Source organism: Salmo salar, unplaced genomic scaffold (assembly GCF_965601325.2).
Source record: "Salmo salar unplaced genomic scaffold, fSalSal1 ptg000645l, whole genome shotgun sequence".
Lineage (NCBI taxonomy): Eukaryota > Metazoa > Chordata > Actinopteri > Salmoniformes > Salmonidae > Salmo > Salmo salar.
Genome location: NW_027675450.1, coordinates 496,056 through 522,956, shown reverse-complemented (window position 1 = coordinate 522,956; position 26,901 = coordinate 496,056). Strand labels below are relative to the sequence as shown.

The window sequence follows — 26,901 nt, the reverse complement described above, 5'->3', positions numbered from 1 at the left end:
CAATACAATGTACTTTTTACATACACCACTCCATTGAAACTACAAGGAAATGATAGCAGCAATTCTTAAACCAGGTACAGACTGGGATCGAACCCATAAACTTCAGTTTTTGAAAATGACGCCATAAAAGATGGCAATCATGCCACTTCTGTTCTATAATTGTACGAACAGGGATTGAAGGAATGTTCTTCAGATTACAAAAACAAATTATTTAGCACGTCTCTGTTTCCTGCTTAGAATTACAACATTCTGTAAAGTAGGAGTTGGTAGGGTCAATGCAGGAATTTTAAATGGAGATGCTGGGGATTGAACCCAGGACCTCATACATGCAAAGCATGCGCTCTACCACTGAGCTACATCCCCGTTCTGGGAAAGATTAAAAATGTATCTTATTTTATTTTATTTCACCTTTATTTAACCAGGTAAGCTGGTGGAGAACAAGTTCTCATTGAGAACTGCAACCTGGCCAAGATAAAGCAAAGCAGTGCGACACAAACAACAACATAGAGTTACAAATGGAATAAACAAGCGTACAGTCAATAACACAATAGAAAAAAAGAAAGTCTATATTCAGTGTGTGCAAATGGCATGAGGAGGTAAGGTAATAAATAGGCCATGGTAGTGAGGTAATTACAATTTAGCAAATTAACACTGGAGTGACAGATGAGCAGATGATGATGTGCAAGTACAAATACTGGTGTGCAAAAGAGCAGAAAGTAAATAAAAACAATATGGGGATGAGGTAGGTAGATTGGGTGGGCTATTTACAGATGGCCTATGTACAGCTGCAGCGATCGGTTAGCTGCTCAGATAGCTGATGTTTAAAGTTAGTGAGGGAAATATAAGTGTCCAGGTTCAGCGATTTTTGCAATTCGTTCCAGTCATTGGCAGCAGAGAACTGGAAGGAAAGGCAGCCAAAGGAGGTGTTGGCTTTGGGGATGACCAGTGAGATATATCTGCTGGAGCGAGTGCTACGGGTGGGTGTTTTTATCGTGACCAGTGAGTTGAGATAAGGCGGAGCTTTACCTAGCATAGATTTATAGATGACCTGGAGCCAGTGGGTCTGGTGACGAATAGGTAGCGAGGGCCAGCCGACTAGAGCATACAGGTCGCAGTGGTCATATCAATACAACTTACCTTTTCTTTACACTGTTCTAATGAAAGTACATTTCTATAATATCAGCTATCTTCCATAAACGTCAAACAAGGATGAACCCATGTGCTTCAGTTTACAGAAACAGATGATTTAGCATATCTATTTCCTTCTTAGAATGTCAACATTCTGGAAAGTGGGAGTTGTGCAAAAGCTAATTTAACAACTAATTACACTCAACAGAGAAGTAGGGGATTAACGTTGGACCGCATTCATGTAAAGTACTGGCTCTACCATAGAGATTCATCCACTTACTATAATAGCTGTGTTGCAATATTGATACAACTTGATTTTCTGCAAAGTCCTCCAATTAACACACAGGTCCATGATATCAGATGTCTTTCATAAAGGCACAGAAGCGATTTGAACCCATGATCTTCGGTTTACAAGACCAACGCCTTACCACTTGGCCACCATGCCACTGTACATTCTGAATTATATATCAACATTCAGGAAAGTAGTAGTTGTGTAAATGTGAATTTGGCACGCAAATAAACTCAGTGGAGAATCTTGGGATTGAACCGAGGACCTCATCCATATTTTGCATGCACTCCCCCTCTGAGCTTCCATCCCATTTCATTTGCAGATAAAATGCAATATCAATACAATGTACTTTTTATATACACCACTCCATTGAAACTACAAGGAAATGATAGCAGCAATTCTTAAACCAGGTACAGACTGGGATCAAACCCATAAACTTCAGTTTTTGAAAATGACGCCATAAAAGATGGCAATGATGCCACTTCTGTTCTATAATTGTACGAACAGGGATTGAAGGAATGTTCTTCAGATTACAAAACCAAATTATTTAGCACGTCTCTGTTTCCTGCTTAGAATTACAACATTCTGTAAAGTAGGAGTTGGATGAGTCAATGCAGTAATTTTAAATGGAGATGCTGGGGATTGAACCCAGGACCTCATACATGCGAAGCATGCGCTCTACCACTGAGCTACATCCCCGTTCTGGGAAAGATTAAAAATGTATCTTATTTTATTTTATTTCACCTTTATTTAACCAGGTAAGCTAGTGGAGAACAAGTTCTCATTGAGAACTGCAACCTGGCCAAGATAAAGCAAAGCAGTGCGACACAAACAACAACATAGAGTTACAAATGGAATAAACAAGCGTACAGTCAATAACACAATAGAAAAAAAGAAAGTCTATATTCAGTGTGTGCAAATGGCATGAGGAGGTAAGGTAATAAATAGGCCATGGTAGTGAGGTAATTACAATTTAGCAAATTAACACTGGAGTGACAGATGAGCAGATGATGATGTGCAAGTACAAATACTGGTGTGCAAAAGAGCAGAAAGTAAATAAAAACAATATGGGGATGAGGTAGGTAGATTGGGTGGGCTATTTACAGATGGCCTATGTACAGCTGCAGCGATCGGTTAGCTGATGTTTAAAGTTAGTGAGGGAAATATAAGTGTCCAGGTTCAGCGATTTTTGCAATTCGTTCCAGTCATTGGCAGCAGAGAACTGGAAGGAAAGGCAGCCAAAGGAGGTGTTGGCTTTGGGGATGACCAGTGAGATATATCTGCTGGAGCGAGTGCTACGGGTGGGTGTTTTTATCGTGACCAGTGAGTTGAGATAAGGCGGAGCTTTACCTAGCATAGACTTATAGATGACCTGGAGCCAGTGGGTCTGGTGACGAATAGGTAGCGAGGGCCAGCCGACTAGAGCATACAGGTCGCAGTGGTCATATCAATACAATTTACCTTTTCTTTACACTGTTCTAATGAAAGTACATTTCCATAATATCAGCTATCTTCCATAAACGTCAAACAAGGATGAACCCATGTGCTTCAGTTTACAGAAACAGATGATTTAGCATATCTATTTCCTTCTTAGAATGTCAACATTCTGGAAAGTGGGAGTTGTGCAAAAGCTAATTTAACAACTAATTACACTCAACAGAGAAGTTGGGGATTAACGTTGGACCGCATTCATGTAAAGTACTGGCTCTACCATAGAGATTCATCCACTTACTATAATAGCTGTGTTGCAATATTGATACAACTTGATTTTCTGCAAAGTCCTCCAATTAACGCACAGGTCCATGATATCAGATGTCTTTCATAAAGGCACAGAAGGGATTTGAACCCATGATCTTCGGTTTACAAGACAAACACCTTACCACTTGGCCACCATGCCACTCTACGTTCTGAATTATATATCAACATTCAGGAAAGTAGTAGTTGTGTAAATGTGAATTTGGCACGCAAATAAACTCAGTGGAGAATCTTGGGATTGAACCGAGGACCTCATCCATATTTTGCATGCACTCCCCCTCTGAGCTTCCATCCCATTTCATTTGCAGATAAAATGCAATATCAATACAATGTACTTTTTATATACACCACTCCATTGAAACTACAAGGAAATGATAGCAGCAATTCTTAAACCAGGTACAGACTGGGATCGAACCCATAAACTTCAGTTTTTGAAAATGACGCCATAAAAGATGGCAATCATGCCACTTCTGTTCTATAATTGTACGAACAGGGATTGAAGGAATGTTCTTCAGATTACAAAACCAAATTATTTAGCACATCTCTGTTTCCTGCTTAGAATTACAACATTCTGTAAAGTAGGAGTTGGGTCAATGCAATAATTTTAAATGGAGAAGCTGGGGATTGAACCCAGGACCTCATACATGCAAAGCATGCGCTCTACCACTGGGCTACATCCCCGTTCTGGGAAAGATTAAAAATGTATCTTATTTTATTTTATTTTACCTTTATTTAACCAGGTAAGCTGGTGGAGAACAAGTTCTCATTGAGAACTGCAACCTGGCCAAGATAAAGCAAAGCAGTGCGACACAAACAACAACATAGAGTTACAAATGGAATAAACAAGCGTACAGTCAATAACACAATAGAAAAAAAGAAAGTCTATATTCAGTGTGTGCAAATGGCATGAGGAGGTAAGGTAATAAATAGGCCATGGTAGTGAGGTAATTACAATTTAGCAAATTAACACTGGAGTGATAGATGAGCAGATGATGATGTGCAAGTACAAATACTGGTGTGCAAAAGAGCAGAAAGTAAATAAAAACAATATGGGGATGAGGTAGGTAGATTGGGTGGGCTATTTACAGATGGCCTATGTACAGCTGCAGCGATCGGTTAGCTGCTCAGATAGCTGATGTTTAAAGTTAGTGAGGGAAATATAAGTGTCCAGGTTCAGCGATTTTTGCAATTCGTTCCAGTCATTGGCAGCAGAGAACTGGAAGGAAAGGCAGCCAAAGGAGGTGTTGGCTTTGGGGATGACCAGTGAGATATATCTGCTGGAGCGAGTGCTACGGGTGGGTGTTTTTATCGTGACCAGTGAGTTGAGATAAGGCGGAGCTTTACCTAGCATAGACTTATAGATGACCTGGAGCCAGTGGGTCTGGTGACGAATAGGTAGCGAGGGCCAGCCGACTAGAGCATACAGGCCGCAGTGGTCATATCAATACAATTTACCTTTTCTTTACACTGTTCTAATGAAAGTACATTTCCATAATATCAGCTATCTTCCATAAACGTCGAAGAAGGATGAACCCATGTGCTTCAGTTTACAGAAACAGATGATTTAGCATATCTATTTCCTTCTTAGAATGTCAACATTCTGGAAAGTGGGAGTTGTGCAAAAGCTAATTTAACAACTAATTACACTCAACAGAGAAGTTGGGGATTAACGTTGGACCGCATTCATGTAAAGTACTGGCTCTACCATAGAGATTCATCCCCTTACTATAATAGCTGTGTTGCAATATTGATACAACTTGATTTTCTGCAAAGTCCTCCAATTAACACACAGGTCCATGATATCAGATGTCTTTCATAAAGGCACAGAAGCGATTTGAACCCATGATCTTCGGTTTACAAGACCAACGCCTTACCACTTGGCCACCATGCCACTGTACATTCTGAATTATATATCAACATTCAGGAAAGTAGTAGTTGTGTAAATGTGAATTTGGCACGCAAATAAACTCAGTGGAGAATCTTGGGATTGAACCGAGGACCTCATCCATATTTTGCATGCACTCCCCCTCTGAGCTTCCATCCCATTTCATTTGCAGATAAAATGCAATATCAATACAATGTACTTTTTATATACACCACTCCATTGAAACTACAAGGAAATGATAGCAGCAATTCTTAAACCAGGTACAGACTGGGATCAAACCCATAAACTTCAGTTTTTGAAAATGACGCCATAAAAGATGGCAATGATGCCACTTCTGTTCTATAATTGTACGAACAGGGATTGAAGGAATGTTCTTCAGATTACAAAACCAAATTATTTAGCACGTCTCTGTTTCCTGCTTAGAATTACAACATTCTGTAAAGTAGGAGTTGGATGAGTCAATGCAGTAATTTTAAATGGAGATGCTGGGGATTGAACCCAGGACCTCATACATGCGAAGCATGCGCTCTACCACTGAGCTACATCCCCGTTCTGGGAAAGATTAAAAATGTATCTTATTTTATTTTATTTCACCTTTATTTAACCAGGTAAGCTAGTGGAGAACAAGTTCTCATTGAGAACTGCAACCTGGCCAAGATAAAGCAAAGCAGTGCGACACAAACAACAACATAGAGTTACAAATGGAATAAACAAGCGTACAGTCAATAACACAATAGAAAAAAAGAAAGTCTATATTCAGTGTGTGCAAATGGCATGAGGAGGTAAGGTAATAAATAGGCCATGGTAGTGAGGTAATTACAATTTAGCAAATTAACACTGGAGTGACAGATGAGCAGATGATGATGTGCAAGTACAAATACTGGTGTGCAAAAGAGCAGAAAGTAAATAAAAACAATATGGGGATGAGGTAGGTAGATTGGGTGGGCTATTTACAGATGGCCTATGTACAGCTGCAGCGATCGGTTAGCTGATGTTTAAAGTTAGTGAGGGAAATATAAGTGTCCAGGTTCAGCGATTTTTGCAATTCGTTCCAGTCATTGGCAGCAGAGAACTGGAAGGAAAGGCAGCCAAAGGAGGTGTTGGCTTTGGGGATGACCAGTGAGATATATCTGCTGGAGCGAGTGCTACGGGTGGGTGTTTTTATCGTGACCAGTGAGTTGAGATAAGGCGGAGCTTTACCTAGCATAGACTTATAGATGACCTGGAGCCAGTGGGTCTGGTGACGAATAGGTAGCGAGGGCCAGCCGACTAGAGCATACAGGTCGCAGTGGTCATATCAATACAATTTACCTTTTCTTTACACTGTTCTAATGAAAGTACATTTCCATAATATCAGCTATCTTCCATAAACGTCAAACAAGGATGAACCCATGTGCTTCAGTTTACAGAAACAGATGATTTAGCATATCTATTTCCTTCTTAGAATGTCAACATTCTGGAAAGTGGGAGTTGTGCAAAAGCTAATTTAACAACTAATTACACTCAACAGAGAAGTTGGGGATTAACGTTGGACCGCATTCATGTAAAGTACTGGCTCTACCATAGAGATTCATCCACTTACTATAATAGCTGTGTTGCAATATTGATACAACTTGATTTTCTGCAAAGTCCTCCAATTAACGCACAGGTCCATGATATCAGATGTCTTTCATAAAGGCACAGAAGGGATTTGAACCCATGATCTTCGGTTTACAAGACAAACACCTTACCACTTGGCCACCATGCCACTCTACATTCTGAATTATATATCAACATTCAGGAAAGTAGTAGTTGTGTAAATGTGAATTTGGCACGCAAATAAACTCAGTGGAGAATCTTGGGATTGAACCGAGGACCTCATCCATATTTTGCATGCACTCCCCCTCTGAGCTTCCATCCCATTTCATTTGCAGATAAAATGCAATATCAATACAATGTACTTTTTATATACACCACTCCATTGAAACTACAAGGAAATGATAGCAGCAATTCTTAAACCAGGTACAGACTGGGATCGAACCCATAAACTTCAGTTTTTGAAAATGACGCCATAAAAGATGGCAATCATGCCACTTCTGTTCTATAATTGTACGAACAGGGATTGAAGGAATGTTCTTCAGATTACAAAACCAAATTATTTAGCACATCTCTGTTTCCTGCTTAGAATTACAACATTCTGTAAAGTAGGAGTTGGGTCAATGCAATAATTTTAAATGGAGAAGCTGGGGATTGAACCCAGGACCTCATACATGCAAAGCATGCGCTCTACCACTGGGCTACATCCCCGTTCTGGGAAAGATTAAAAATGTATCTTATTTTATTTTATTTTACCTTTATTTAACCAGGTAAGCTGGTGGAGAACAAGTTCTCATTGAGAACTGCAACCTGGCCAAGATAAAGCAAAGCAGTGCGACACAAACAACAACATAGAGTTACAAATGGAATAAACAAGCGTACAGTCAATAACACAATAGAAAAAAAGAAAGTCTATATTCAGTGTGTGCAAATGGCATGAGGAGGTAAGGTAATAAATAGGCCATGGTAGTGAGGTAATTACAATTTAGCAAATTAACACTGGAGTGATAGATGAGCAGATGATGATGTGCAAGTACAAATACTGGTGTGCAAAAGAGCAGAAAGTAAATAAAAACAATATGGGGATGAGGTAGGTAGATTGGGTGGGCTATTTACAGATGGCCTATGTACAGCTGCAGCGATCGGTTAGCTGCTCAGATAGCTGATGTTTAAAGTTAGTGAGGGAAATATAAGTGTCCAGGTTCAGCGATTTTTGCAATTCGTTCCAGTCATTGGCAGCAGAGAACTGGAAGGAAAGGCAGCCAAAGGAGGTGTTGGCTTTGGGGATGACCAGTGAGATATATCTGCTGGAGCGAGTGCTACGGGTGGGTGTTTTTATCGTGACCAGTGAGTTGAGATAAGGCGGAGCTTTACCTAGCATAGACTTATAGATGACCTGGAGCCAGTGGGTCTGGTGACGAATAGGTAGCGAGGGCCAGCCGACTAGAGCATACAGGCCGCAGTGGTCATATCAATACAATTTACCTTTTCTTTACACTGTTCTAATGAAAGTACATTTCCATAATATCAGCTATCTTCCATAAACGTCGAAGAAGGATGAACCCATGTGCTTCAGTTTACAGAAACAGATGATTTAGCATATCTATTTCCTTCTTAGAATGTCAACATTCTGGAAAGTGGGAGTTGTGCAAAAGCTAATTTAACAACTAATTACACTCAACAGAGAAGTTGGGGATTAACGTTGGACCGCATTCATGTAAAGTACTGGCTCTACCATAGAGATTCATCCCCTTACTATAATAGCTGTGTTGCAATATTGATACAACTTGATTTTCTGCAAAGTCCTCCAAGTAAAGCACAGGTCTATGATATCAGATGTCTTTCTTAAAGGCACAGAAGGGATTTGAACCCATGATCTTCAGTTTACAAGACCAACACCTTACCACTTGGCCACCATGCCACTCTACGGTCTGTATTATATATCAACATTCAGGAAAGTAGTAGTTGTGTAAATGTGAATTTGGCACACAAATAAACTCAGTGGAGAATCTTGGGATTGAACCGAGGACCTCATACATATTTTGCATGCACTCCCCCTCTGAGCTTCCATCCCATTTCATTTGCAGATAAAATGCAATATCAATACAATGTACTTTTTACATACACCACTCCATTGAAACTACAAGGAAATGATAGCAGAAATTCTTAAACCAGGTAGACTGGGATCGAACCCATAAACTTCAGTTTTTGAAAATGACGCCATAAAAGATGGCAATCATGCCACTTCTGTTCTATAATTGTACGAACAGGGATTGAAGGAATGTTCTTCAGATTACAAAACCAAATTATTTAGCACGTCTCTGTTTCCTGCTTAGAATTACAACATTCTGTAAAGTAGGAGTTGGGTCAATGGAATAACTTTAAATGGAGATGCTGGGGATTGAACCCAGGACCTCATACATGCAAAGCATGCGCTCTACCACTGAGCTACATCCCCGTTCTGGGAAAGATTAAAAATGTATCTTATTTTATTTTATTTCACCTTTATTTAACCAGGTAAGCTAGTGGAGAACAAGTTCTCATTGAGAACTGCAACCTGGCCAAGATAAAGCAAAGCAGTGCGACACAAACAACAACATAGAGTTACAAATGGAATAAACAAGCGTACAGTCAATAACACAATAGAAAAAAAGAAAGTCTATATTCAGTGTGTGCAAATGGCATGAGGAGGTAAGGTAATAAATAGGCCATGGTAGTGAGGTAATTACAATTTAGCAAATTAACACTGGAGTGATAGATGAGCACATGATGATGTGCAAGTACAAATACTGGTGTGCAAAAGAGCAGAAAGTAAATAAAAACAATATGGGGATGAGGTAGGTAGATTGGGTGGGCTATTTACAGATGGCCTATGTACAGCTGCAGCGATCGGTTAGCTGCTCAGATAGCTGATGTTTAAAGTTAGTGAGGGAAATATAAGTGTCCAGGTTCAGCGATTTTTGCAATTCGTTCCAGTCATTGGCAGCAGAGAACTGGAAGGAAAGGCAGCCAAAGGAGGTGTTGGCTTTGGGGATGACCAGTGAGATATATCTGCTGGAGCGAGTGCTACGGGTGGGTGTTTTTATCGTGACCAGTGAGTTGAGATAAGGCGGAGCTTTACCTAGCATAGACTTATAGATGACCTGGAGCCAGTGGGTCTGGTGACGAATAGGTAGCGAGGGCCAGCCGACTAGAGCATACAGGTCGCAGTGGTCATATCAATACAACTTACCTTTTCTTTACACTGTTCTAATGAAAGTACATTTCCATAATATCAGCTATCTTCCATAAACGTCAAACAAGGATTGTACCCATGTGCTTCAGTTTACAGAAACAGATGATTTAGCATATGTATTTCCTTCTTAGAATATCAACATTCTGGAAAGTGGGAGTTGTGCAAAAGCTAATTTAACAACTAATTACACTCAACAGAGAAGTTGGGGATTAACGTTGGACCGCATTCATGTAAAGTACTGGCTCTAGCATAGAGATTCATCCCCTTACTATAATAGCTGAGTTGCAATATTGATACAACTTAATTTTCTGCAAAGTCCTCCAATTAATGCACAGGTCCATGATATCAGATGTCTTTCATAAAGGCACAGAAGGGATTTGAACCCATGATCTTCGGTTTACAAGACCAACGCCTTACCACTTGGCCACCATGCCACTCTACGTTCTGAATTATATATCAACATTCAGGAAAGTAGTAGTTGTGTAAATGTGAATTTGGCACGCAAATTAACTCAGTGGAGAATCTTGGGATTGAACCGAGGACCTCATCCATATTTTGCATGCACTCCCCCTCTGAGCTTCCATCCCATTTCATTTGCAGATAAAATGCAATATCAATACAATGTACTTTTTACATACACCACTCCATTGAAACTACAAGGAAATGATAGCAGCAATTCTTAAACCAGGTACAGACTGGGATCGAACCCATAAACTTCAGTTTTTGAAAATGACGCCATAAAAGATGGCAATCATGCCACTTCTGTTCTATAATTGTACGAACAGGGATTGAAGGAATGTTCTTCAGATTACAAAAACAAATTATTTAGCACGTCTCTGTTTCCTGCTTAGAATTACAACATTCTGTAAAGTAGGAGTTGGTAGGGTCAATGCAGGAATTTTAAATGGAGATGCTGGGGATTGAACCCAGGACCTCATACATGCAAAGCATGCGCTCTACCACTGAGCTACATCCCCGTTCTGGGAAAGATTAAAAATGTATCTTATTTTATTTTATTTCACCTTTATTTAACCAGGTAAGCTGGTGGAGAACAAGTTCTCATTGAGAACTGCAACCTGGCCAAGATAAAGCAAAGCAGTGCGACACAAACAACAACATAGAGTTACAAATGGAATAAACAAGCGTACAGTCAATAACACAATAGAAAAAAAGAAAGTCTATATTCAGTGTGTGCAAATGGCATGAGGAGGTAAGGTAATAAATAGGCCATGGTAGTGAGGTAATTACAATTTAGCAAATTAACACTGGAGTGACAGATGAGCAGATGATGATGTGCAAGTACAAATACTGGTGTGCAAAAGAGCAGAAAGTAAATAAAAACAATATGGGGATGAGGTAGGTAGATTGGGTGGGCTATTTACAGATGGCCTATGTACAGCTGCAGCGATCGGTTAGCTGCTCAGATAGCTGATGTTTAAAGTTAGTGAGGGAAATATAAGTGTCCAGGTTCAGCGATTTTTGCAATTCGTTCCAGTCATTGGCAGCAGAGAACTGGAAGGAAAGGCAGCCAAAGGAGGTGTTGGCTTTGGGGATGACCAGTGAGATATATCTGCTGGAGCGAGTGCTACGGGTGGGTGTTTTTATCGTGACCAGTGAGTTGAGATAAGGCGGAGCTTTACCTAGCATAGACTTATAGATGACCTGGAGCCAGTGGGTCTGGTGACGAATAGGTAGCGAGGGCCAGCCGACTAGAGCATACAGGTCGCAGTGGTCATATCAATACAATTTACCTTTTCTTTACACTGTTCTAATGAAAGTACATTTCTATAATATCAGCTATCTTCCATAAACGTCAAACAAGGATGAACCCATGTGCTTCAGTTTACAGAAACAGATGATTTAGCATATCTATTTCCTTCTTAGAATGTCAACATTCTGGAAAGTGGGAGTTGTGCAAAAGCTAATTTAACAACTAATTACACTCAACAGAGAAGTAGGGGATTAACGTTGGACCTCATTCATGTAAAGTACTGGCTCTACCATAGAGATTCATCCACTTACTATAATAGCTGTGTTGCAATATTGATACAACTTGATTTTCTGCAAAGTCCTCCAATTAACACACAGGTCCATGATATCAGATGTCTTTCATAAAGGCACAGAAGCGATTTGAACCCATGATCTTCGGTTTACAAGACCAACGCCTTACCACTTGGCCACCATGCCACTGTACATTCTGAATTATATATCAACATTCAGGAAAGTAGTAGTTGTGTAAATGTGAATTTGGCACGCAAATAAACTCAGTGGAGAATCTTGGGATTGAACCGAGGACCTCATCCATATTTTGCATGCACTCCCCCTCTGAGCTTCCATCCCATTTCATTTGCAGATAAAATGCAATATCAATACAATGTACTTTTTATATACACCACTCCATTGAAACTACAAGGAAATGATAGCAGCAATTCTTAAACCAGGTACAGACTGGGATCAAACCCATAAACTTCAGTTTTTGAAAATGACGCCATAAAAGATGGCAATGATGCCACTTCTGTTCTATAATTGTACGAACAGGGATTGAAGGAATGTTCTTCAGATTACAAAACCAAATTATTTAGCACGTCTCTGTTTCCTGCTTAGAATTACAACATTCTGTAAAGTAGGAGTTGGATGAGTCAATGCAGTAATTTTAAATGGAGATGCTGGGGATTGAACCCAGGACCTCATACATGCGAAGCATGCGCTCTACCACTGAGCTACATCCCCGTTCTGGGAAAGATTAAAAATGTATCTTATTTTATTTTATTTCACCTTTATTTAACCAGGTAAGCTAGTGGAGAACAAGTTCTCATTGAGAACTGCAACCTGGCCAAGATAAAGCAAAGCAGTGCGACACAAACAACAACATAGAGTTACAAATGGAATAAACAAGCGTACAGTCAATAACACAATAGAAAAAAAGAAAGTCTATATTCAGTGTGTGCAAATGGCATGAGGAGGTAAGGTAATAAATAGGCCATGGTAGTGAGGTAATTACAATTTAGCAAATTAACACTGGAGTGACAGATGAGCAGATGATGATGTGCAAGTACAAATACTGGTGTGCAAAAGAGCAGAAAGTAAATAAAAACAATATGGGGATGAGGTAGGTAGATTGGGTGGGCTATTTACAGATGGCCTATGTACAGCTGCAGCGATCGGTTAGCTGATGTTTAAAGTTAGTGAGGGAAATATAAGTGTCCAGGTTCAGCGATTTTTGCAATTCGTTCCAGTCATTGGCAGCAGAGAACTGGAAGGAAAGGCAGCCAAAGGAGGTGTTGGCTTTGGGGATGACCAGTGAGATATATCTGCTGGAGCGAGTGCTACGGGTGGGTGTTTTTATCGTGACCAGTGAGTTGTGATAAGGCGGAGCTTTACCTAGCATAGACTTATAGATGACCTGGAGCCAGTGGGTCTGGTGACGAATAGGTAGCGAGGGCCAGCCGACTAGAGCATACAGGTCGCAGTGGTCATATCAATACAATTTACCTTTTCTTTACACTGTTCTAATGAAAGTACATTTCCATAATATCAGCTATCTTCCATAAACGTCAAACAAGGATGAACCCATGTGCTTCAGTTTACAGAAACAGATGATTTAGCATATCTATTTCCTTCTTAGAATGTCAACATTCTGGAAAGTGGGAGTTGTGCAAAAGCTAATTTAACAACTAATTACACTCAACAGAGAAGTTGGGGATTAACGTTGGACCGCATTCATGTAAAGTACTGGCTCTACCATAGAGATTCATCCACTTACTATAATAGCTGTGTTGCAATATTGATACAACTTGATTTTCTGCAAAGTCCTCCAATTAACGCACAGGTCCATGATATCAGATGTCTTTCATAAAGGCACAGAAGGGATTTGAACCCATGATCTTCGGTTTACAAGACAAACACCTTACCACTTGGCCACCATGCCACTCTACATTCTGAATTATATATCAACATTCAGGAAAGTAGTAGTTGTGTAAATGTGAATTTGGCACGCAAATAAACTCAGTGGAGAATCTTGGGATTGAACCGAGGACCTCATCCATATTTTGCATGCACTCCCCCTCTGAGCTTCCATCCCATTTCATTTGCAGATAAAATGCAATATCAATACAATGTACTTTTTATATACACCACTCCATTGAAACTACAAGGAAATGATAGCAGCAATTCTTAAACCAGGTACAGACTGGGATCGAACCCATAAACTTCAGTTTTTGAAAATGACGCCATAAAAGATGGCAATCATGCCACTTCTGTTCTATAATTGTACGAACAGGGATTGAAGGAATGTTCTTCAGATTACAAAACCAAATTATTTAGCACATCTCTGTTTCCTGCTTAGAATTACAACATTCTGTAAAGTAGGAGTTGGGTCAATGCAATAATTTTAAATGGAGAAGCTGGGGATTGAACCCAGGACCTCATACATGCAAAGCATGCGCTCTACCACTGGGCTACATCCCCGTTCTGGGAAAGATTAAAAATGTATCTTATTTTATTTTATTTTACCTTTATTTAACCAGGTAAGCTGGTGGAGAACAAGTTCTCATTGAGAACTGCAACCTGGCCAAGATAAAGCAAAGCAGTGCGACACAAACAACAACATAGAGTTACAAATGGAATAAACAAGCGTACAGTCAATAACACAATAGAAAAAAAGAAAGTCTATATTCAGTGTGTGCAAATGGCATGAGGAGGTAAGGTAATAAATAGGCCATGGTAGTGAGGTAATTACAATTTAGCAAATTAACACTGGAGTGATAGATGAGCAGATGATGATGTGCAAGTACAAATACTGGTGTGCAAAAGAGCAGAAAGTAAATAAAAACAATATGGGGATGAGGTAGGTAGATTGGGTGGGCTATTTACAGATGGCCTATGTACAGCTGCAGCGATCGGTTAGCTGCTCAGATAGCTGATGTTTAAAGTTAGTGAGGGAAATATAAGTGTCCAGGTTCAGCGATTTTTGCAATTCGTTCCAGTCATTGGCAGCAGAGAACTGGAAGGAAAGGCAGCCAAAGGAGGTGTTGGCTTTGGGGATGACCAGTGAGATATATCTGCTGGAGCGAGTGCTACGGGTGGGTGTTTTTATCGTGACCAGTGAGTTGAGATAAGGCGGAGCTTTACCTAGCATAGACTTATAGATGACCTGGAGCCAGTGGGTCTGGTGACGAATAGGTAGCGAGGGCCAGCCGACTAGAGCATACAGGCCGCAGTGGTCATATCAATACAATTTACCTTTTCTTTACACTGTTCTAATGAAAGTACATTTCCATAATATCAGCTATCTTCCATAAACGTCGAAGAAGGATGAACCCATGTGCTTCAGTTTACAGAAACAGATGATTTAGCATATCTATTTCCTTCTTAGAATGTCAACATTCTGGAAAGTGGGAGTTGTGCAAAAGCTAATTTAACAACTAATTACACTCAACAGAGAAGTTGGGGATTAACGTTGGACCGCATTCATGTAAAGTACTGGCTCTACCATAGAGATTCATCCCCTTACTATAATAGCTGTGTTGCAATATTGATACAACTTGATTTTCTGCAAAGTCCTCCAAGTAAAGCACAGGTCTATGATATCAGATGTCTTTCTTAAAGGCACAGAAGGGATTTGAACCCATGATCTTCAGTTTACAAGACCAACACCTTACCACTTGGCCACCATGCCACTCTACGGTCTGTATTATATATCAACATTCAGGAAAGTAGTAGTTGTGTAAATGTGAATTTGGCACACAAATAAACTCAGTGGAGAATCTTGGGATTGAACCGAGGACCTCATACATATTTTGCATGCACTCCCCCTCTGAGCTTCCATCCCATTTCATTTGCAGATAAAATGCAATATCAATACAATGTACTTTTTACATACACCACTCCATTGAAACTACAAGGAAATGATAGCAGAAATTCTTAAACCAGGTAGACTGGGATCGAACCCATAAACTTCAGTTTTTGAAAATGACGCCATAAAAGATGGCAATCATGCCACTTCTGTTCTATAATTGTACGAACAGGGATTGAAGGAATGTTCTTCAGATTACAAAACCAAATTATTTAGCACGTCTCTGTTTCCTGCTTAGAATTACAACATTCTGTAAAGTAGGAGTTGGGTCAATGGAATAACTTTAAATGGAGATGCTGGGGATTGAACCCAGGACCTCATACATGCAAAGCATGCGCTCTACCACTGAGCTACATCCCCGTTCTGGGAAAGATTAAAAATGTATCTTATTTTATTTTATTTCACCTTTATTTAACCAGGTAAGCTAGTGGAGAACAAGTTCTCATTGAGAACTGCAACCTGGCCAAGATAAAGCAAAGCAGTGCGACACAAACAACAACATAGAGTTACAAATGGAATAAACAAGCGTACAGTCAATAACACAATAGAAAAAAAGAAAGTCTATATTCAGTGTGTGCAAATGGCATGAGGAGGTAAGGTAATAAATAGGCCATGGTAGTGAGGTAATTACAATTTAGCAAATTAACACTGGAGTGATAGATGAGCACATGATGATGTGCAAGTACAAATACTGGTGTGCAAAAGAGCAGAAAGTAAATAAAAACAATATGGGGATGAGGTAGGTAGATTGGGTGGGCTATTTACAGATGGCCTATGTACAGCTGCAGCGATCGGTTAGCTGCTCAGATAGCTGATGTTTAAAGTTAGTGAGGGAAATATAAGTGTCCAGGTTCAGCGATTTTTGCAATTCGTTCCAGTCATTGGCAGCAGAGAACTGGAAGGAAAGGCAGCCAAAGGAGGTGTTGGCTTTGGGGATGACCAGTGAGATATATCTGCTGGAGCGAGTGCTACGGGTGGGTGTTTTTATCGTGACCAGTGAGTTGAGATAAGGCGGAGCTTTACCTAGCATAGACTTATAGATGACCTGGAGCCAGTGGGTCTGGTGACGAATAGGTAGCGAGGGCCAGCCGACTAGAGCATACAGGTCGCAGTGGTCATATCAATACAACTTACCTTTTCTTTACACTGTTCTAATGAAAGTACATTTCCATAATATCAGCTATCTTCCATAAACGTCAAACAAGGATTGTACCCATGTGCTTCAGTTTACAGAAACAGATGATTTAGCATATGTATTTCCTTCTTAGAATATCAACATTCTGGAAAGTGGGAGTTGTGCAAAAGCTAATTTAACAACTAATTACACTCAACAGAGAAGTTGGGGATTAACGTTGGACCGCATTCATGTAAAGTACTGGCTCTACCATAGAGATTCATCCCCTTACTATAATAGCTGAGTTGCAATATTGATACAACTTAATTTTCTGCAAAGTCCTCCAATTAATGCACAGGTCCATGATATCAGATGTCTTTCATAAAGGCACAGAAGGGATTTGAACCCATGATCTTCGGTTTACAAGACCAACGCCTTACCACTTGGCCACCATGCCACTCTACGTTCTGAATTATATATCAACATTCAGGAAAGTAGTAGTTGTGTAAATGTGAATTTGGCACGCAAATTAACTCAGTGGAGAATCTTGGGATTGAACCGAGGACCTCATCCATATTTTGCATGCACTCCCCCTCTGAGCTTCCATCCCATTTCATTTGCAGATAAAATGCAATATCAATACAATGTACTTTTTACATACACCACTCCATTGAAACTACAAGGAAATGATAGCAGCAATTCTTAAACCAGGTACAGACTGGGATCGAACCCATAAACTTCAGTTTTTGAAAATGACGCCATAAAAGATGGCAATCATGCCACTTCTGTTCTATAATTGTACGAACAGGGATTGAAGGAATGTTCTTCAGATTACAAAAACAAATTATTTAGCACGTCTCTGTTTCCTGCTTAGAATTACAACATTCTGTAAAGTAGGAGTTGGTAGGGTCAATGCAGGAATTTTAAATGGAGATGCTGGGGATTGAACCCAGGACCTCATACATGCAAAGCATGCGCTCTACCACTGAGCTACATCCCCGTTCTGGGAAAGATTAAAAATGTATCTTATTTTATTTTATTTCACCTTTATTTAACCAGGTAAGCTGGTGGAGAACAAGTTCTCATTGAGAACTGCAACCTGGCCAAGATAAAGCAAAGCAGTGCGACACAAACAACAACATAGAGTTACAAATGGAATAAACAAGCGTACAGTCAATAACACAATAGAAAAAAAGAAAGTCTATATTCAGTGTGTGCAAATGGCATGAGGAGGTAAGGTAATAAATAGGCCATGGTAGTGAGGTAATTACAATTTAGCAAATTAACACTGGAGTGACAGATGAGCAGATGATGATGTGCAAGTACAAATACTGGTGTGCAAAAGAGCAGAAAGTAAATAAAAACAATATGGGGATGAGGTAGGTAGATTGGGTGGGCTATTTACAGATGGCCTATGTACAGCTGCAGCGATCGGTTAGCTGCTCAGATAGCTGATGTTTAAAGTTAGTGAGGGAAATATAAGTGTCCAGGTTCAGCGATTTTTGCAATTCGTTCCAGTCATTGGCAGCAGAGAACTGGAAGGAAAGGCAGCCAAAGGAGGTGTTGGCTTTGGGGATGACCAGTGAGATATATCTGCTGGAGCGAGTGCTACGGGTGGGTGTTTTTATCGTGACCAGTGAGTTGAGATAAGGCGGAGCTTTACCTAGCATAGATTTATAGATGACCTGGAGCCAGTGGGTCTGGTGACGAATAGGTAGCGAGGGCCAGCCGACTAGAGCATACAGGTCGCAGTGGTCATATCAATACAATTTACCTTTTCTTTACACTGTTCTAATGAAAGTACATTTCTATAATATCAGCTATCTTCCATAAACGTCAAACAAGGATGAACCCATGTGCTTCAGTTTACAGAAACAGATGATTTAGCATATCTATTTCCTTCTTAGAATGTCAACATTCTGGAAAGTGGGAGTTGTGCAAAAGCTAATTTAACAACTAATTACACTCAACAGAGAAGTAGGGGATTAACGTTGGACCGCATTCATGTAAAGTACTGGCTCTACCATAGAGATTCATCCACTTACTATAATAGCTGTGTTGCAATATTGATACAACTTGATTTTCTGCAAAGTCCTCCAATTAACACACAGGTCCATGATATCAGATGTCTTTCATAAAGGCACAGAAGCGATTTGAACCCATGATCTTCGGTTTACAAGACCAACGCCTTACCACTTGGCCACCACGCCACTGTACATTCTGAATTATATATCAACATTCAGGAAAGTAGTAGTTGTGTAAATGTGAATTTGGCACGCAAATAAACTCAGTGGAGAATCTTGGGATTGAACCGAGGACCTCATCCATATTTTGCATGCACTCCCCCTCTGAGCTTCCATCCCATTTCATTTGCAGATAAAATGCAATATCAATACAATGTACTTTTTATATACACCACTCCATTGAAACTACAAGGAAATGATAGCAGCAATTCTTAAACCAGGTACAGACTGGGATCAAACCCATAAACTTCAGTTTTTGAAAATGACGCCATAAAAGATGGCAATGATGCCACTTCTGTTCTATAATTGTACGAACAGGGATTGAAGGAATGTTCTTCAGATTACAAAACCAAATTATTTAGCACGTCTCTGTTTCCTGCTTAGAATTACAACATTCTGTAAAGTAGGAGTTGGATGAGTCAATGCAGTAATTTTAAATGGAGATGCTGGGGATTGAACCCAGGACCTCATACATGCGAAGCATGCGCTCTACCACTGAGCTACATCCCCGTTCTGGGAAAGATTAAAAATGTATCTTATTTTATTTTATTTCACCTTTATTTAACCAGGTAAGCTAGTGGAGAACAAGTTCTCATTGAGAACTGCAACCTGGCCAAGATAAAGCAAAGCAGTGCGACACAAACAACAACATAGAGTTACAAATGGAATAAACAAGCGTACAGTCAATAACACAATAGAAAAAAAGAAAGTCTATATTCAGTGTGTGCAAATGGCATGAGGAGGTAAGGTAATAAATAGGCCATGGTAGTGAGGTAATTACAATTTAGCAAATTAACACTGGAGTGACAGATGAGCAGATGATGATGTGCAAGTACAAATACTGGTGTGCAAAAGAGCAGAAAGTAAATAAAAACAATATGGGGATGAGGTAGGTAGATTGGGTGGGCTATTTACAGATGGCCTATGTACAGCTGCAGCGATCGGTTAGCTGATGTTTAAAGTTAGTGAGGGAAATATAAGTGTCCAGGTTCAGCGATTTTTGCAATTCGTTCCAGTCATTGGCAGCAGAGAACTGGAAGGAAAGGCAGCCAAAGGAGGTGTTGGCTTTGGGGATGACCAGTGAGATATATCTGCTGGAGCGAGTGCTACGGGTGGGTGTTTTTATCGTGACCAGTGAGTTGTGATAAGGCGGAGCTTTACCTAGCATAGACTTATAGATGACCTGGAGCCAGTGGGTCTGGTGACGAATAGGTAGCGAGGGCCAGCCGACTAGAGCATACAGGTCGCAGTGGTCATATCAATACAATTTACCTTTTCTTTACACTGTTCTAATGAAAGTACATTTCCATAATATCAGCTATCTTCCATAAACGTCAAACAAGGATGAACCCATGTGCTTCAGTTTACAGAAACAGATGATTTAGCATATCTATTTCCTTATTAGAATGTCAACATTCTGGAAAGTGGGAGTTGTGCAAAAGCTAATTTAACAACTAATTACACTCAACAGAGAAGTTGGGGATTAACGTTGGACCGCATTCATGTAAAGTACTGGCTCTACCATAGAGATTCATCCACTTACTATAATAGCTGTGTTGCAATATTGATACAACTTGATTTTCTGCAAAGTCCTCCAATTAACGCACAGGTCCATGATATCAGATGTCTTTCATAAAGGCACAGAAGGGATTTGAACCCATGATCTTCAGTTTACAAGACAAACACCTTACCACTTGGCCACCATGCCACTCTACATTCTGAATTATATATCAACATTCAGGAAAGTAGTAGTTGTGTAAATGTGAATTTGGCACGCAAATAAACTCAGTGGAGAATCTTGGGATTGAACCGAGGACCTCATCCATATTTTGCATGCACTCCCCCTCTGAGCTTCCATCCCATTTCATTTGCAGATAAAATGCAATATCAATACAATGTACTTTTTATATACACCACTCCATTGAAACTACAAGGAAATGATAGCAGCAATTCTTAAACCAGGTACAGACTGGGATCGAACCCATAAACTTCAGTTTTTGAAAATGACGCCATAAAAGATGGCAATCATGCCACTTCTGTTCTATAATTGTACGAACAGGGATTGAAGGAATGTTCTTCAGATTACAAAACCAAATTATTTAGCACATCTCTGTTTCCTGCTTAGAATTACAACATTCTGTAAAGTAGGAGTTGGGTCAATGCAATAATTTTAAATGGAGAAGCTGGGGATTGAACCCAGGACCTCATACATGCAAAGCATGCGCTCTACCACTGGGCTACATCCCCGTTCTGGGAAAGTTTAAAAATGTATCTTATTTTATTTTATTTTACCTTTATTTAACCAGGTAAGCTGGTGGAGAACAAGTTCTCATTGAGAACTGCAACCTGGCCAAGATAAAGCAAAGCAGTGCGACACAAACAACAACATAGAGTTACAAATGGAATAAACAAGCGTACAGTCAATAACACAATAGAAAAAAAGAAAGTCTATATTCAGTGTGTGCAAATGGCATGAGGAGGTAAGGTAATAAATAGGCCATGGTAGTGAGGTAATTACAATTTAGCAAATTAACACTGGAGTGATAGATGAGCAGATGATGATGTGCAAGTACAAATACTGGTGTGCAAAAGAGCAGAAAGTAAATAAAAACAATATGGGGATGAGGTAGGTAGATTGGGTGGGCTATTTACAGATGGCCTATGTACAGCTGCAGCGATCGGTTAGCTGCTCAGATAGCTGATGTTTAAAGTTAGTGAGGGAAATATAAGTGTCCAGGTTCAGCGATTTTTGCAATTCGTTCCAGTCATTGGCAGCAGAGAACTGGAAGGAAAGGCAGCCAAAGGAGGTGTTGGCTTTGGGGATGACCAGTGAGATATATCTGCTGGAGCGAGTGCTACGGGTGGGTGTTTTTATCGTGACCAGTGAGTTGAGATAAGGCGGAGCTTTACCTAGCATAGACTTATAGATGACCTGGAGCCAGTGGGTCTGGTGACGAATAGGTAGCGAGGGCCAGCCGACTAGAGCATACAGGCCGCAGTGGTCATATCAATACAATTTACCTTTTCTTTACACTGTTCTAATGAAAGTACATTTCCATAATATCAGCTATCTTCCATAAACGTCGAAGAAGGATGAACCCATGTGCTTCAGTTTACAGAAACAGATGATTTAGCATATCTATTTCCTTCTTAGAATGTCAACATTCTGGAAAGTGGGAGTTGTGCAAAAGCTAATTTAACAACTAATTACACTCAACAGAGAAGTTGGGGATTAACGTTGGACCGCATTCATGTAAAGTACTGGCTCTACCATAGAGATTCATCCCCTTACTATAATAGCTGTGTTGCAATATTGATACAACTTGATTTTCTGCAAAGTCCTCCAAGTAAAGCACAGGTCTATGATATCAGATGTCTTTCTTAAAGGCACAGAAGGGATTTGAACCCATGATCTTCAGTTTACAAGACCAACACCTTACCACTTGGCCACCATGCCACTCTACGGTCTGTATTATATATCAACATTCAGGAAAGTAGTAGTTGTGTAAATGTGAATTTGGCACACAAATAAACTCAGTGGAGAATCTTGGGATTGAACCGAGGACCTCATACATATTTTGCATGCACTCCCCCTCTGAGCTTCCATCCCATTTCATTTGCAGATAAAATGCAATATCAATACAATGTACTTTTTACATACACCACTCCATTGAAACTACAAGGAAATGATAGCAGAAATTCTTAAACCAGGTAGACTGGGATCGAACCCATAAACTTCAGTTTTTGAAAATGACGCCATAAAAGATGGCAATCATGCCACTTCTGTTCTATAATTGTACGAACAGGGATTGAAGGAATGTTCTTCAGATTACAAAACCAAATTATTTAGCACGTCTCTGTTTCCTGCTTAGAATTACAACATTCTGTAAAGTAGGAGTTGGGTCAATGGAATAACTTTAAATGGAGATGCTGGGGATTGAACCCAGGACCTCATACATGCAAAGCATGCGCTCTACCACTGAGCTACATCCCCGTTCTGGGAAAGATTAAAAATGTATCTTATTTTATTTTATTTCACCTTTATTTAACCAGGTAAGCTAGTGGAGAACAAGTTCTCATTGAGAACTGCAACCTGGCCAAGATAAAGCAAAGCAGTGCGACACAAACAACAACATAGAGTTACAAATGGAATAAACAAGCGTACAGTCAATAACACAATAGAAAAAAAGAAAGTCTATATTCAGTGTGTGCAAATGGCATGAGGAGGTAAGGTAATAAATAGGCCATGGTAGTGAGGTAATTACAATTTAGCAAATTAACACTGGAGTGATAGATGAGCACATGATGATGTGCAAGTACAAATACTGGTGTGCAAAAGAGCAGAAAGTAAATAAAAACAATATGGGGATGAGGTAGGTAGATTGGGTGGGCTATTTACAGATGGCCTATGTACAGCTGCAGCGATCGGTTAGCTGCTCAGATAGCTGATGTTTAAAGTTAGTGAGGGAAATATAAGTGTCCAGGTTCAGCGATTTTTGCAATTCGTTCCAGTCATTGGCAGCAGAGAACTGGAAGGAAAGGCAGCCAAAGGAGGTGTTGGCTTTGGGGATGACCAGTGAGATATATCTGCTGGAGCGAGTGCTACGGGTGGGTGTTTTTATCGTGACCAGTGAGTTGAGATAAGGCGGAGCTTTACCTAGCATAGACTTATAGATGACCTGGAGCCAGTGGGTCTGGTGACGAATAGGTAGCGAGGGCCAGCCGACTAGAGCATACAGGTCGCAGTGGTCATATCAATACAATTTACCTTTTCTTTACACTGTTCTAATGAAAGTACATTTCTATAATATCAGCTATCTTCCATAAACGTCAAACAAGGATTGAACCCATGTGCTTCAGTTTACAGAAACAGATGATTTAGCATATCTATTTCCTTCTTAGAATGTCAACATTCTGGAAAGTGGGAGTTGTGCAAAAGCTAATTTAACAACTAATTACACTCAACAGAGAAGTTGGGGATTAACGTTGGACCGCATTCATGTAAAGTACTGGCTCTACCATAGAGATTCATCCCCTTACTATAATAGCTGAGTTGCCATAATGATACAACTTGATTTTCTGCAAAGTCCTCCAAGTAAAGCACAGGCCTATGATATCAGATGTCTTTCATAAAGGCACAGAAGGGATATGAACCCATGAACTTCGGTTTACAAGACCAACACCTTACCACTTGGCCACCATGCCACTCTACGTTCTGAATTATATATCAACATTCAGGAAAGTAGTAGTTGTGTAAATGTGAATTTGGCACACAAATAAACTCAGTGGAGAATCTTGGGATTGAACCGAGGAGCTCATACATATTTTGCATGCACTCCCCCTCTGAGCTTCCATCCCATTTCATTTGCAGATAAAATGCAATATCAATACAATGTACTTTTTACATACACCACTCCATTGAAACTACAAGGAAATGATAGCAGAAATTCTTAAACCAGGTACAGACTGGGATCGAACCCATAAACTTCAGTTTTTGAAAATGACGCCATAAAAGATGGCAATCATGCCACTTCTGTTCTATAATTGTACGAACAGGGATTGAAGGAATGTTCTTCAGATTACAAAACCAAATTATTTAGCACGTCTCTGTTTCCTGCTTAGAATTACAACATTCTGTAAAGTAGGAGTTGGGTCAATGGAATAACTTTAAATGGAGATGCTGGGGATTGAACCCAGGACCTCATACATGCAAAGCATGCGCTCTACCACTGAGCTACATCCCCGTTCTGGGAAAGATTAAAAATGTATCTTATTTTATTTTATTTCACCTTTATTTAACCAGGTAAGCTAGTGGAGAACAAGTTCTCATTGAGAACTGCAACCTGGCCAAGATAAAGCAAAGCAGTGCGACACAAACAACAACATAGAGTTACAAATGGAATAAACAAGCGTACAGTCAATAACACAATAGAAAAAAAGAAAGTCTATATTCAGTGTGTGCAAATGGCATGAGGAGGTAAGGTAATAAATAGGCCATGGTAGTGAGGTAATTACAATTTAGCAAATTAACACTGGAGTGATAGATGAGCACATGATGATGTGCAAGTACAAATACTGGTGTGCAAAAGAGCAGAAAGTAAATAAAAACAATATGGGGATGAGGTAGGTAGATTGGGTGGGCTATTTACAGATGGCCTATGTACAGCTGCAGCGATCGGTTAGCTGCTCAGATAGCTGATGTTTAAAGTTAGTGAGGGAAATATAAGTGTCCAGGTTCAGCGATTTTTGCAATTCGTTCCAGTCATTGGCAGCAGAGAACTGGAAGGAAAGGCAGCCAAAGGAGGTGTTGGCTTTGGGGATGACCAGTGAGATATATCTGCTGGAGCGAGTGCTACGGGTGGGTGTTTTTATCGTGACCAGTGAGTTGAGATAAGGCGGAGCTTTACCTAGCATAGACTTATAGATGACCTGGAGCCAGTGGGTCTGGTGACGAATAGGTAGCGAGGGCCAGCCGACTAGAGCATACAGGTCGCAGTGGTCATATCAATACAATTTACCTTTTCTTTACACTGTTCTAATGAAAGTACATTTCTATAATATCAGCTATCTTCCATAAACGTCAAACAAGGATTGAACCCATGTGCTTCAGTTTACAGAAACAGATGATTTAGCATATCTATTTCCTTCTTAGAATGTCAACATTCTGGAAAGTGGGAGTTGTGCAAAAGCTAATTTAACAACTAATTACACTCAACAGAGAAGTTGGGGATTAACGTTGGACCGCATTCATGTAAAGTACTGGCTCTACCATAGAGATTCATCCCCTTACTATAATAGCTGAGTTGCCATAATGATACAACTTGATTTTCTGCAAAGTCCTCCAAGTAAAGCACAGGCCTATGATATCAGATGTCTTTCATAAAGGCACAGAAGGGATATGAACCCATGAACTTCGGTTTACAAGACCAACACCTTACCACTTGGCCACCATGCCACTCTACGTTCTGAATTATATATCAACATTCAGGAAAGTAGTAGTTGTGTAAATGTGAATTTGGCACACAAATAAACTCAGTGGAGAATCTTGGGATTGAACCGAGGAGCTCATACATATTTTGCATGCACTCCCCCTCTGAGCTTCCATCCCATTTCATTTGCAGATAAAATGCAATATCAATACAATGTACTTTTTACATACACCACTCCATTGAAACTACAAGGAAATGATAGCAGAAATTCTTAAACCAGGTACAGACTGGGATCGAACCCATAAACTTCAGTTTTTGAAAATGACGCCATAAAAGATGGCAATCATGCCACTTCTGTTCTATAATTGTACGAACAGGGATTGAAGGAATGTTCTTCAGATTACAAAACCAAATTATTTAGCACGTCTCTGTTTCCTGCTTAGAATTACAACATTCTGTAAAGTAGGAGTTGGGTCAATGGAATAACTTTAAATGGAGATGCTGGGGATTGAACCCAGGACCTCATACATGCAAAGCATGCGCTCTACCACTGAGCTACATCCCCGTTCTGGGAAAGATTAAAAATGTATCTTATTTTATTTTATTTCACCTTTATTTAACCAGGTAAGCTAGTGGAGAACAAGTTCTCATTGAGAACTGCAACCTGGCCAAGATAAAGCAAAGCAGTGCGACACAAACAACAACATAGAGTTACAAATGGAATAAACAAGCGTACAGTCAATAACACAATAGAAAAAAAGAAAGTCTATATTCAGTGTGTGCAAATGGCATGAGGAGGTAAGGTAATAAATAGGCCATGGTAGTGAGGTAATTACAATTTAGCAAATTAACACTGGAGTGATAGATGAGCACATGATGATGTGCAAGTACAAA

The 26,901-nt window shown here is 39.9% G+C and overlaps 22 non-coding genes across 22 annotated transcripts; all 22 read right to left on the bottom strand.

Moving 5' to 3' along the window:
• Window positions 1-291: 291 nt before the first annotated feature.
• On the bottom strand, window positions 292-363 carry trnaa-ugc (transfer RNA alanine (anticodon UGC)). Its single transcript has one exon. It is a non-coding gene; the product is annotated as a tRNA-Ala (tRNA).
• Window positions 364-2,044: 1,681 nt separating this feature from the next.
• On the bottom strand, window positions 2,045-2,116 carry trnaa-cgc (transfer RNA alanine (anticodon CGC)). Its single transcript has one exon. It is a non-coding gene; the product is annotated as a tRNA-Ala (tRNA).
• A 1,665-nt stretch (window positions 2,117-3,781) lies between these two features.
• On the bottom strand, window positions 3,782-3,853 carry trnaa-ugc (transfer RNA alanine (anticodon UGC)). Its single transcript has one exon. It is a non-coding gene; the product is annotated as a tRNA-Ala (tRNA).
• A 1,681-nt stretch (window positions 3,854-5,534) lies between these two features.
• Window positions 5,535-5,606, bottom strand: trnaa-cgc (transfer RNA alanine (anticodon CGC)). Its single transcript has one exon. It is a non-coding gene; the product is annotated as a tRNA-Ala (tRNA).
• A 1,665-nt stretch (window positions 5,607-7,271) lies between these two features.
• On the bottom strand, window positions 7,272-7,343 carry trnaa-ugc (transfer RNA alanine (anticodon UGC)). The gene has a single exon. It is a non-coding gene; the product is annotated as a tRNA-Ala (tRNA).
• Window positions 7,344-8,481: 1,138 nt separating this feature from the next.
• trnat-ugu (transfer RNA threonine (anticodon UGU)) lies at window positions 8,482-8,553 on the bottom strand. The gene has a single exon. It is a non-coding gene; the product is annotated as a tRNA-Thr (tRNA).
• Window positions 8,554-9,018: 465 nt separating this feature from the next.
• Window positions 9,019-9,090, bottom strand: trnaa-ugc (transfer RNA alanine (anticodon UGC)). Its single transcript has one exon. It is a non-coding gene; the product is annotated as a tRNA-Ala (tRNA).
• A 1,139-nt stretch (window positions 9,091-10,229) lies between these two features.
• Window positions 10,230-10,301, bottom strand: trnat-ugu (transfer RNA threonine (anticodon UGU)). The gene has a single exon. It is a non-coding gene; the product is annotated as a tRNA-Thr (tRNA).
• Window positions 10,302-10,772: 471 nt separating this feature from the next.
• On the bottom strand, window positions 10,773-10,844 carry trnaa-ugc (transfer RNA alanine (anticodon UGC)). The gene has a single exon. It is a non-coding gene; the product is annotated as a tRNA-Ala (tRNA).
• A 1,681-nt stretch (window positions 10,845-12,525) lies between these two features.
• trnaa-cgc (transfer RNA alanine (anticodon CGC)) lies at window positions 12,526-12,597 on the bottom strand. The gene has a single exon. It is a non-coding gene; the product is annotated as a tRNA-Ala (tRNA).
• A 1,665-nt stretch (window positions 12,598-14,262) lies between these two features.
• On the bottom strand, window positions 14,263-14,334 carry trnaa-ugc (transfer RNA alanine (anticodon UGC)). Its single transcript has one exon. It is a non-coding gene; the product is annotated as a tRNA-Ala (tRNA).
• A 1,138-nt stretch (window positions 14,335-15,472) lies between these two features.
• trnat-ugu (transfer RNA threonine (anticodon UGU)) lies at window positions 15,473-15,544 on the bottom strand. The gene has a single exon. It is a non-coding gene; the product is annotated as a tRNA-Thr (tRNA).
• Window positions 15,545-16,009: 465 nt separating this feature from the next.
• Window positions 16,010-16,081, bottom strand: trnaa-ugc (transfer RNA alanine (anticodon UGC)). The gene has a single exon. It is a non-coding gene; the product is annotated as a tRNA-Ala (tRNA).
• A 1,139-nt stretch (window positions 16,082-17,220) lies between these two features.
• Window positions 17,221-17,292, bottom strand: trnat-ugu (transfer RNA threonine (anticodon UGU)). Its single transcript has one exon. It is a non-coding gene; the product is annotated as a tRNA-Thr (tRNA).
• Window positions 17,293-17,763: 471 nt separating this feature from the next.
• On the bottom strand, window positions 17,764-17,835 carry trnaa-ugc (transfer RNA alanine (anticodon UGC)). Its single transcript has one exon. It is a non-coding gene; the product is annotated as a tRNA-Ala (tRNA).
• Window positions 17,836-19,516: 1,681 nt separating this feature from the next.
• On the bottom strand, window positions 19,517-19,588 carry trnaa-cgc (transfer RNA alanine (anticodon CGC)). Its single transcript has one exon. It is a non-coding gene; the product is annotated as a tRNA-Ala (tRNA).
• Window positions 19,589-20,714: 1,126 nt separating this feature from the next.
• On the bottom strand, window positions 20,715-20,786 carry trnat-ugu (transfer RNA threonine (anticodon UGU)). Its single transcript has one exon. It is a non-coding gene; the product is annotated as a tRNA-Thr (tRNA).
• A 467-nt stretch (window positions 20,787-21,253) lies between these two features.
• Window positions 21,254-21,325, bottom strand: trnaa-ugc (transfer RNA alanine (anticodon UGC)). The gene has a single exon. It is a non-coding gene; the product is annotated as a tRNA-Ala (tRNA).
• A 1,138-nt stretch (window positions 21,326-22,463) lies between these two features.
• Window positions 22,464-22,535, bottom strand: trnat-ugu (transfer RNA threonine (anticodon UGU)). Its single transcript has one exon. It is a non-coding gene; the product is annotated as a tRNA-Thr (tRNA).
• Window positions 22,536-23,000: 465 nt separating this feature from the next.
• On the bottom strand, window positions 23,001-23,072 carry trnaa-ugc (transfer RNA alanine (anticodon UGC)). Its single transcript has one exon. It is a non-coding gene; the product is annotated as a tRNA-Ala (tRNA).
• Window positions 23,073-24,750: 1,678 nt separating this feature from the next.
• On the bottom strand, window positions 24,751-24,822 carry trnaa-ugc (transfer RNA alanine (anticodon UGC)). The gene has a single exon. It is a non-coding gene; the product is annotated as a tRNA-Ala (tRNA).
• Window positions 24,823-26,500: 1,678 nt separating this feature from the next.
• trnaa-ugc (transfer RNA alanine (anticodon UGC)) lies at window positions 26,501-26,572 on the bottom strand. The gene has a single exon. It is a non-coding gene; the product is annotated as a tRNA-Ala (tRNA).
• Between the last annotated feature and the right edge of the window lie 329 nt (window positions 26,573-26,901).